A 12,245-nucleotide genomic window follows, 5' to 3' on the forward strand; every position below is an offset into this window, starting at 1 on the left:
GAAATTTACTGTGCATCTGTATCAATTGCAGGGGTGTTCAACCCCAACATACATTGTAGAAGTATCCACAAGCATCCCATCCTGGTAATGAAATGTCCTTAGGCCTTTTTCATACAAAATTAGCAATTGTTTATTTATGCCAGTCACTCAGTTATAAGCAGTGTTTGGGAGAGGGAAGCTGGGGGCGGGGCTCTCTGCTTTGGTAGATTCCCGACCCTGAAACAAATTTAGTTTATTGCACCATAAAATAATGGAGCTGTTTGACTGCCCCAATTCTTGCGCTTTATAATATGCACCAACTATTGATGCTACAAAATCTGTGGTACCTGGACATTGGGGCCATTCAGAAGTGCCAAACGTGTCCCATACCTTTCTAAATAGCTGCTCTTACAGCATGGTGCAAATAAAAATATATTAGTCATCTAAGATTCATACTCCTTGGTTAACCGTGTGATGGACATCATGGCACTGCTTCCCCATATGTCTGATTCTGAAGATTCTTGCCCAGGCCCACTTATTAAAATCGCATAATTTCCCCACTTATCACTTACTGCCCATCCATAGAGAAGTTTGTTTCAAAACTATCTATACCTTTCAAGTCCCTACTAGCCTTAATCCTTGCCCATTTCATCCTTGCAGTTGGAGCGGGCAAAAGGATGGCTGATCCACCCCGATACAGGTAATGGAAGTAATGCTTCTGGTTCATTCTGTATCTAGCCATCCAGGGTTATGGTTTGCTTAGATGCATAAATGCCCATTAGTTCCAAGTGTGATGCCAGACAATATACATATTTGTTAAGGCACTTCCTTTATCATAAACCCCATTAAAGAGAGTATCTAGAGATTCTGAGTCCCTTGTTCCCATTGGCTCCACATTTTCTTACTGAAGCCGGAAAGACTGCAAACTCTCAAGGGGTCATTCTACAATATTAGAAGAACCACAAGAACTCGAGCTTTTTATATAAGGCAGCCCTCCCAAGTAGTGACACTGCAAGGGCTGTCCAATGGATATGGCTGCACCTTATAACGAAGCAGTGGCTTAAAGTTCTGGTCAGAGAACCTCTTTATCCTTGGTAACCCATATTCCCAGATAAGTGTAAACTTCACTTTCCACCTGAAGTGGGGAAGACCGTTCCTCAGTCACCACTCACTTATAGGATAAATTATGGATTTTACTAATTGACTTTAAATCTCAAGAACTCGCTCTAAGCCCCGGAAAATTTGTAGCGACGTCTTTATTGTCATTTGGGTCAGCCTGATACCTACGACCATATATCTTCTGCATATGGCAAGATTCTATCTTCCCATTCTGGATGCTGCTCTACCCTTCAGCCCCAAACCAGTGTCTTTTTTATTTGTTTTAACCCAGCATGGTAATGGTTCCAGCTCCCTGGCAAACCGAGGCTTCTTGGGAAGCCCTGTCTTCATCCCCTTTGTAGTGGAAAGTGGCAGGACAAAAATCTATCTATTCACTTACTCTAGCCTTCACGGGCTGTACAACAGCTAGTAGTATGGGACCTAGTGCCATTCTCACTAACAATTGAAACAAAAAAAGGCATCCCATCAAGTTGATTACCTTTTTGTCATCTAATTACATGTTGGAGGTCTGTGATCCATAATGTCCTGTCCAAGCACGACGTAGTCTCCTTCAGTTCAACCTGGATACCCAGTGTGACCTGAATCTTGACTGGTTTGTATATATTACCTATCCACCACTTCCACTAGTCATTTTGCAAATATTCTTGTAAGTATTTTAACTTCAACAAGATTGGAGTTAGGACTCTTACCCATCCGTGGTCTATTGTTCTTGTAGATTAGTTTGAGTGGCCATTCTAAAGTCTTCTGGCATTTCCTTAAAGTTCGGTAATATATCTAGACAATATCTTGAAGAATTCGACCAGCAGAGCAATTGTAGCCGGCATCTTCCCTAACTAAATCCGCTTCTGCTGTCTTACTTCATCCTCTGAGATAAAGGCGTCTAATATATCTTGCTATTCTATTACCACAGTGTGCACAGGGAGATCGTTTTGGAAGCCAGAAATTTCTTTACACATGTTTGGAGCTATAGAGCGCTTGGAAGTTTCTGCACACATTACCACTAACCCTCTGATCTTGCATATCCAACCCCTTTCCTATCCATCTATTCTCTTGTCCACTTCTGCCCAGCCAGGCCACCAATTTACCCACCTTGTTCTCTACATCCTAAAGATGTCTCTGTGTACTTGTGAAATGTCCCCTGTGTTCTCCTGGTTAGTATTCAAACCAACCTGTGTATAGGGGCCTGCTCATTTTCAAACACCTCCCTCTCTAGTTGAATCAGCTTATCTTCTACTTCATGGATTTTCTTCACTCTTTTCCTCTTGTTCCCAGAGGTAACTAATATCCTGTCCCCTCACCACTACCTTGTATGATTCCGACAGAATGCCTGAGTCCACTGATCCCTCCTTTTCAGTAAAGTAATATTCCATTACATCAGATAGGTGTTATGGAGTTCTGTAATTCCCATGTGTTTAGGCACCACCCTTTCAGACACAGGTCTCCCATTACACCAAGCCTCATGATAAAAGGGTTGTTGGATATCCCTTACTGGTTTTACTGGTCATCACTACTTTTAGAACCAAAAAAGTAATCTAGTCTAATATGAACTGTGTGCTCCGGGAAAGTACGAGAAGCATCATCCAACTGGTTCCTACCTCTCCATATGTTCACTAATTACATCACATCCATAGACTCTGTGGGGTTGGCTCTCAGCTCCAAGTATGGGTGATGTCCTACTCATTGGCAGGTGAAATTGCATCCGATTATAATCACTACACCTAGTGTTTCCAACATTTGTTTAGCAGTTTTATACAGCGTAAACTCGATCAGAAGGCATTAGCGCGCTTTACATGAGCACCAGTTACATTACACAAGGACACGTCTATTTGTTTTTCAGGCAGGGGGAGATGAGGAGAATAAGTGATTTGCCCAGAATCCCTGGATGTTGAGCAGATGCTGAGACACAAACCAGATTCCCCATTTCCAAAGTCTGCAGTTCTGGCACGTGTATCTTCATTTCAGTCCCTATTTTATATAGAACCCGTTGGTGCAGTTTGTCAGCAGGTGTCATTATAATCCAATCTCTTGCCCACTTCTAGCAATTCTAGTTGAGTGCCCTAGGTCTTTCCATTTCCCATCTAGAACAAATGGCAGTGACCTCTTCTATGGGATCGATACTCCCATTGATATGGATGAAAATCTAAAATGTGCTGTGTTTCTATTTCCCCATCTTGGGAATCCTTAGTTGTTCCAAAAAAGGTGTCTCTTGTAGCAGAACTGTCTGGTGCATGCTATAGCAATAGTTTTATCACCATCCATTTCATAATCTAATTTCCAATGCCACACACATTCCATCTCAGAAATGTAGGTGTTCATTTAACCCAGTTCTGCCTCACTCTGGTTGTGTGTCCGCTCTGCTTGGCTTTTGTGCTACTTAAAATAGGATGTGGGATTGAGAATCTATATCCTCGAACAACATAAAGATCCCCCCACCGCGTGCCGGGTTTTGAACTAATACCCTTTTTTTTTTTTTTTTTTAAACAAATTTTGTCAGAGTTCACAAATAGTGCAGGGCCCTGTACCCCAGGCACAACTGCTACATAAACATGACGGCATCAATGGCAATCGACCTCCCCTCCCCCAGTCCTCCGTCCCTGGTCCCATCCCCCCCAACTCCCCATACCCCTCCCAACCACCTCCCCCACAGAATCACACAACCAGCTCCAGGCCCAGTCCAGTCTCATGATGCAATATATAACACGAAGAAGAAACATATGCCAGACCACCCGTCCCCCCTAGCACCCTGCCCCACCTCACCCATGCACTCTCTCTTTCACCCTTCCTGAGGAAGATCCTCCTGCTTCACAGGGGGTTCCAACCACACACCTATAATCAGCCCAACAATTCCAAATTTTATAATGCTTCCGCTGGCACCCCCTGGCCACAAAGATCGGTTGCTCCAGCCCCATGTAGAAATCCAGTCCTCTTCCAAACGGCCACAAACTGGGCTCTGGGTTCCTTCCACCCCTTAGCTAGATCTCTCTTGGCTGTCGTGAGGCCCAGCAACATCAGGTGTGGTTTGTACAGGTTGCCCCCAATCCGATCCATGACATGTAGTAAGGCAAACTGTGGTGTATGGGGGAGCTCCCACCCAAATACCTCAGATAAGCAGGCCAGGACCCCACTCCAGAAACAACCCAGGACTCCGCAGCTCCAGACCGTGTGTAGAAACGCCCCCTCCTCCCTGTGGCAGTGGAGACAGTCTGGTTAGGCAATCAATCCTGCCCGCCAGAGACGAACCCTGGTGAAGTGGACCCTATGTAAGTATTTGAACTGAATAAGGCGAAGACGCCTAGCTATGGCGGCACCCCTGGGAGAGGCCATCGCCTCCCTCCAATCTTCCTCCTCCAGCCCGCCCACATCTTCCTCCCAATGCTCCCTGAGCCTTTGTAGTGTAGGTGCACTGAATGTAACCAGTGTCTGGTAAATGTCAGATATTTTCTTCTTTTCCTGATCCCACCCCCCCCATAAACACTATCGCCTCCAGCAGGCTGAAATCCGGGAGGGTCTCCAACCCCTGCAGACTCGGGGACAAGGCATGGCGAAACTGGAGGTACCTAAAGAACTGGGAGCGGGGCATCTCAAACTCCTCCCTAAGGTCTTGAAAGGACTTAAGCGTCACCCCCTGCATCACGTCCCCTAGAGTCGAGATACCTGTGCTGTTCCATCCCCTAAAGCCCTGCAGCGCTGCCAGGGCAGGAAGCCGCCCATTATGCCACAGGGGGGTCTCTGCCGTTAGGGTATTCCACCACTCCATCCGGCGCAGAGCCTGCCGCCAGACGTTTGCCACTGGATTCAAGCAAGCCGGGCTGAAGACGGCTGGAATGCCAGAAACCGGTCCTCGGAAGCTTGTTTCCGGTCCAGGGAAGACATGGCTTGGCAGTTCAGGCTGGACTGTTCCCATGAGGCACATGGTCAGGCTGATTTGCATATAGCCATGTCTGAACTGGGGTGGCATAGTGGGCTAAAGAACGGTGATGGATTAAACCCAGATCTTTTGACTGGGTGTGAGTGTTTGATTGATTCAGATGCTCCATCCATCACCACCCCCTTTTGTACTGCTTTTGGCCGCCATAAGTGTGGCAGGGTATGCTCAGACGTGAGTCCCTTGCTCACTTTGCCACTGGATTCAAGCAATCCGGGCTGAAGACGGCTGGAATGCCAGAAACCGGTCCTCGGAAGCTTGTTTCGGGTCCAGGGAAGACATGGCTTGGCAGTTCGGGCTGGACTGTTCCCATGAGGAACAGGGTCAGACTGATTTGCATATAGCCATGTCTGAACTGGGGTGGCATAGTGGGCTAAAGAACTGTGATGGATTAAACCCAGATCTTTTGACTGGGTGTGAGTGTTTGATTGATTCAGATGCTCCGTCCATCACCACCCCCTTTTGTACTGCCGCCAGACGTGGCACACCACTTGAGTGGCCGCCGGCAGCACACTCCGTAGCGATGCTGAGTAAAGGATAGTGTGTAGCGTATGTGAGCCCATCAAATGACGCTCCATGGCATAAGCCGGGTCGCTCCTATCCCCGTATCACAACTCATTTAGTACTAAGAGCTGGGAGGCTTGATAGTAGGAGAGAATATTGGTGGTCGCCAGACCCCCAAAGTAAGTGGAAAGGGAACACGTGCACAGCGCCACGCACACTGCCCCTTCCCCCATAGGTACTGCCCCAACACAGAGTTCACCTGGCGGAACCAGCCCGGAGATATCGGATACGGGTGATGTTGCAGTTGATAGAGCAGGCGAGGGAGCGCCACCATTTTAAAAATCGCCGACCTGCCATAGATGGTAAGCGGCATACGCGACTAGGTCTTAAGGTCGGCCCGCACCCGGTCCCAAACTGGCACTAGATTCCGCTCCCATAGTACGGCTGAAACATCCGACAGGAAGACACCCAAATATTTAAGGCCTCCTACCGCCACCTGGAGCAGGGCGGCCCAATCACCCACCGCGTGTGTCCTCTCCCCCAGTACCCATAATGTGGACTTGTGGGGGTTCATATACAGCCCCGATGACTCCCCAAAGATCTGCAGAAGGCGCGGCCCTAACCTAGGAAGGTCCGTTAGAAAGAAGAGGACGTCATCTGCATATATATAGTGCAATTCTTTCGGACGGGCCCCGCATCCAGTCAAACCCACTCAGCTGTGCATCAATGCGCACCCACGCCGCCAGGGGCTCCAAAGCCAAGGCAAACAAATAAGGTGACAGGGGGGCACCCCTGCCGGGTCCCATGCTGAATCTTAAATTTGGACGAGATCGCTCCTGCGACTCGAAATCAGTATAAAGTAGACGCAGGTAGTACAGGAAGCGAGGTCCCAAATTAAGCTGTGGTAGCAGCGAGAACAGATACACCCAGCTTAACGAGTCGAACGGTCTATCCATGTCCGCAAGGAGAAGCGCAGCCTGCTGTCCGGTGCCCCTGATAGCTTCCATTGCCACATTCGCCCGTCTGATATTGTGCCTGGTTGCCCTCTGAGGCATGAAGCCGGTCTGGTCCGGGTGGACCAGCCCTGAAATGTAGGGGAGAAGCTGATTGGCCAACGCCTTGGCCAAGACCTTGGCCTCCACTTTGAGGGGCGAAATCGAACGGTAGGAGGCGTGCTGCTCCGGGGACCGACCCAGCTTGTGGAACACCACCTCATCAGGTCTCCAATTCGGGGGGGCGTACCTCGGTCCCTGGCCTCCTCCAGCGCCGCACGGTAGTGGGGGTCTAACTGCGTATTGTATTTCTTGAAGAATTCACTGGGGAAACCATTCGGTCCAGGAGCTTTCTCGGGGTTCAGCTCGCCTAGGGGCGTACCTAGCTCCTCATCAGTCGGGGGAAGCTCCAACTTATCCCGCACCTCATCTGACACTGTACTAAGGGGCAAATCAGCTATGAACTTGTCGACCATATACTCAGGCAGGCACTTCTGCGGGCGTATAAATCCGCATAGTACACGGCAAAGCTCTCTGCTAATTCCCGGGTGTCCGTCAGCGGATTCCCTGTCCCATCCAGAATCCCGTGCAACTTCTGCGCATGGAAAGTCCCCTGACAGAGCCTGTGGAGCATTTTGCTGGACTTATCTCCCCACTGGCAAATTCTGCTGCCTGTGGCTAACACCTGCCTTGCCTAAGAGGAGAGCCGCGTAGGACTGTTGCGCCAGTAGGAGTTGACCCACTTCTCTCCCCCCACACACCCCCCGCCCCCAACTCCCCGGTCGACCGTCCCAGACGCTCCAATTCCCCCACCTCCACCTCTGCGCGCACCAATACCGCCCATCTCGGCGCACCAGGCAATATCCTCCCCTCTTCAATGTAGGCTTCAATGCTTCCCATAGCGTCCCGGCACTAAAGAACGAGCCAACATTTCCAGCCAAATAATTGGAAATCGCCTCGCACATACGCAGTCTATAGTCTTCCTGTTGAAGGTGCCACACCGACAGGCGCCAGCGGAATGGCTGCCTCCCCATGCCCAGCCGAAGCTCCACGTACACCGGCGAATGATCTGAGAGGCCCCGCGGGAGAATCGCTGCTGACTGCACTCTGCCAACTGCAATTCGAGGTACAAAAATATCATCGATCCTGGAGAAGGACTTGTGGACAGCAGAAAGTAATGTGTACTCTCGTTGTTCCCCATGGAGATGTCGCCATGTGTCCATCCAAGCCAGCCTCACCACCATGTCTTGCAAGTTTGTGGAGGTACCCACACACGCACCCACCTAAACCTACCTTTAGTAGCATCCAGAACATCGTTCCAATAGCCCACAACCGTTGCAGGCCCATCCGGGATATCTGCCCAGATCGTGTATAGCTTCTCGATTACTGACCACTGCAGTGGCGGCGGGGCTTAGAGACAACCCAAGACCAGAGATCCTCCCCTACCGTCCCACTAACTAACAGATATAGTCCCTGTGTGTCCGCCCACAGCTTCGTGTGGGTGAAGGGGATTCTACGGTGTATAAGGATGGCCACCCCCCGGGACCCCCCTCACAAACCCTGCATGGAAAACCTGCTGGAACCCAAAGCGCTGCAAACACAGGACTTTAGTGCCCAGTAAATGTATTTCCTGTAGGAGAAGTATGTCAGCCCCAGTAAGTTTCGCTTGCCGGAGCACTGCTCCCCTTTTAATTTTGTCCAAGGCCCCGTGGACATTCCAACTAAGTATGGGAAGGGTACTGTGAGACCATAATGCTTTATCAACGCAATGCGTCATCCAGGAGCTGCCCTGATCTTCGCGAGGATACTAAAGCACAGGGACATGTATAGACTGAATGTATAGGACCCCCCATGGTTGTGCGACCCAACCAAAACAAACCCGCCCCAGGCAACTGACCCCCCTCCCCCTATACCTCAAAACAGTTGGTCGTCCCTGTGGCAGCAAAGTGGGCCCTCGACCCCGAATGTGGGCCCCAAGGTCCCCCCCCCCAATGAGTCCCCGCCCAACAACCCATGGCATCCGAACCTGCCCCCACCCAACACCCAACCAACGGTAAGGGGGGAAACCGGCCCTTATCTCCCTTCCCTCCCGCAAAAGGAACACAAAACATGGCAATAAGTCCCCTCGAAGGAGCCAATAAGCATTAAGAACCACACACAATGCACCGGCCACAGGTCCGCTGCTCATCGTCCAGGGGCTGGGGGCCCCGGGTCCAAGGCCTCACCGGAGGCCGAACGCTGTCGGGATCGAGATCGCCAGTTTCCTTCCCGGCGAGACCCCCTGGAGGACTTAGACTGGGCCTCACTTGCTGAAGAATCAGAGTCCCGTCCCAGGGGTTGTGTGGTCGCACCTGTACTGTCTCATCCGTCCACTTAAAGACCTCCGGGGTATCAAAAAAGTGTGTGCGCCCCTGAAACACAACCCTCAGCTGGGCAGGAAACAGGAGGGCATATGGAAGCTTGAGGTCTCGAAGACTGGCCTTGGCCGCCTGGAATGACTGACGTTGCTGCTGCACGAGGCGCGTGTAATCCGGGAAAACTATAATGCAACTGTTTTCAAACAGCAATGGTTCTTTGGCCCTGGCCTGTTTCAGAATGACGTCGCAATCATGATAGTTCAGTAGTTTCGCAATCACTGGCCGCAGCCGGGCCCCAACGGGTGGTTTCTGGATCGGTGCCCGAAGGGCCTGCTCCATCACGAAGCAGTGGGACAGGGCATCAGGGGGAAGCCAGCTTTCCAGCCATTGAGTCAGAAACTTCTCCATATCGCCCTTCCCGCAACCCTCCAGAAGGCCAACAAAGCGCAGGTTATTGCGTCGCGCCCGTCCCTCCGCATCTTCAGCCCGCAGTGCCAGACCCTTTTGGATACCTTCCAGCTTGGCCACCTGATGCTTCAGGGCTGCGACATAGTCTTGCACACCCGAGATCCTAGTCTCCGCCTTCGTTATGCGAGATACAGTGTTCCGCAAGTCCTGCCGCAGGAGCGCGACATCTGCACCCGCCGTGCCAATCTCAGCATGTAACATGTCCCGGGACTGCGTGATTGCTGCCATCAATGCCGCATTGTCTGGTCCGGGTTCCTGCTGCCCCCCAGTTGCTCCGGCCCCTCCACTTGGCTCGGTAAATTTGTCTATGGGCCCATGGGTCTCAGAGCCACCACCACCTCTGCCCCTCGTCATGGTTGCCAATCTCCGGGTACCCACCAGTCCGTCCTGGTCCCAGGCACCTCCTCCACCAGGGCACACGTTACAACGGAAGCTCCCCAAAGCGTAGCTCCAGTCGTTGTCTGTCCGCAGGCCCCCTTGGCCAGGATCCGCACTCCCTCCACTGTCGGGCCTCACTCCTCACACATCCACGCGATGCAGCCTGCTCACCTGGCCCTTTGCTAGTATATCCTCCACGCCATGGGATCACTCCGGTCGCCACGTCTCTCCCTTGCCACTCAGCATCTTTGGGGTGACAGATCGGCGCCGCGGGTCCAGGGCAGATCCTGCGTCTCTCAGGAGATTTCCCCTCTATCCCCTGCAGGCCCCTAGTCTGCGCTGCAGGGTTCACGGGCGTCTCAAAGGATCCAATAGTCCACCAGGCCTCCATTGAGATCCACGACTGTCAGCGCCACCAGTCCAGGACACTCTGCAGTAGGGGGCCCCCCTTTCGTCTCACCGGGCCCTCTATCGCAAGGCAGGCCGCCTCTGGCCTGCTACCTCAGCCGCAGGAGGAAGCCACATGTCCCGGCCCACACTCCATGCCACTCAACACTCACAGAAGGGGCCCGGGGGCACCAGTGAAATCCGGGCACCCAGCTCCAAGTCCTCCAGGCGGGGGAGTCTTCCACGAGCAGCACCAGTCAGCAACACAAGGCACACCTCCACTGTGGCCCCCGACCTCTCAGCGCTCAACAGGCCCCGCACCAGGATCAGCGGGCCGTCGAAATTGCGTCTCCGAGACCAGGGCCGCTACACAGTCACACCAACCTCTGGGGCGGAGGGGTTGGAGCGATGGTCTCAGCAGCACTCCAAACCACACGCTGCCCCGTGTCTATGGCTCCAGCACTCCATGCTTGTCGCGCCGGCAATCACCAGCTCCACTGCTGCAACTGAGCCAGGGTCCCCCCCCCCCCCCGTGGCTCCGGAGCCAGCACCAGGACATCTCCGGGGCCGATGCACCCCCCGACCGCCGCTCGCCGGGCCCACGATCACCCGGACTCACCAGGCGGAACCGCAGCCGCTGCGTCACACGTCCGCACACCACGTCCAGGCCTCACGGCACCGCGATCTGCAGGCTCCGATCCCAGGCCCCCCCAGATCCCAAAACGACCGCAGGGTCTACGGCGCTCAGCGCACCAGGTATGTGCTAGACCAGGGGGTTCATACAACCAATGCGGGAGTCAGGATAATTGCAGGATCATCGGCGGGCCGGATGGAGCTAGTCTAGAGCACGTCTGTCATGCTGGCTCCCTAAGCCACTCCCCGCAACTAATACCCTTATAAATGCACAGTACATCACTCACCCCCTCTAAACATTTCCCTTAGCATAACCGTTAGTGCATTCCGCAAGTTCAACAGCATTGTTTTCCTCATGATGGTTTGAAAAATGAAGTCTCTGTATCATTCACTACAACTATCCTGTGAGCATTTTTAGTTCTGTTCCATTGCACCCTCCGGTTCGCTCGGGGTCCTCATCCCCAGAGCTTCCCTACGTTAAGCAGAGGACCACAGAGCATCCCTTCCCTGGATTTCGGTATCCATTGTAGTTCCAGTCTCTGTAGACTGATGCACTCCTTTATTGTGTACCCCATTAAACCTGACAGCCTTAGGGTGGTCTTCTCTCCACCTTTTTTTTCCTTCCTCCTCCATTTTTCAGAACTTGTTTTGCTGGCTTTGCTTTGTTCTCATGCCCAATTGGCATATTTAAATTACTGAAGTCCTTAGTAAAGTGCACTGTGTGCGCGCCCAGGGCCATAAAGGCTAGCTGTGGGCCTGCAGCATTTATTGTGCCACCCACTTAAGTAGCACTCTACCCTTGCCTCTGGCCTGCTACTGCAGAGCCTGTGTGGGCAGTTTAAACTGCCATGTCGGCTTGGCTAAATAAACAGTTCGCCAGGTCCATACCTTACCTTTTTATGCATATAAGTCACCCCTAAGGTAGTAGGCCCTGGACAAGCTAGAGGGTAGGCAGCAGTGTATTTAATAGGCGGGGCATGCACTTTTAAAAGTTAAATGTCCTGGTAGTGAAAAACTCTCACATTTGTTTTTCACTACTGCAAGGCCTATCTCACCCATACGATAGCATTCGGACTACCTTTTTACATATTATAAGTGTAATTCAGAAGCTGGAAGAGATTAACTTTTCATGTGTTGGTCTGGGGAATCACAGTTTAAAATCGCATCTTACAGTGGAGTCTAATTTTTAATTGCCATTCTGAAAATGCAACTTTTAGAAAGTTGCCATGTTCTTACTTTAGCCATTTGGTGCCTGCTGCCTGTCTCTGATCACTTCTCTGGGGTGGGCGACTGCTGGCTTTGTGTATTCCCTCTACACAGCCACACACAGTAGGAGCTTGGGTGTGACCTGATTGCCCATCCTGGGGGATTGAAAGGGAGGAGCTGGACCCAGCCTCAATTACCCTCTGTAGTGAGTCTGGAGCCAGGCCAGGAAGGCCAGGACCTCTGTGCACTTCAAAGGTCTGCCTGAAGTCTCCCCTCTTCAAAAGTCCAACTGGGTAT

This window comes from Lissotriton vulgaris, chromosome 3_1 (assembly GCF_964263255.1).
Source record: "Lissotriton vulgaris chromosome 3_1, aLisVul1.2, whole genome shotgun sequence".
NCBI lineage: Eukaryota > Metazoa > Chordata > Amphibia > Caudata > Salamandridae > Lissotriton > Lissotriton vulgaris.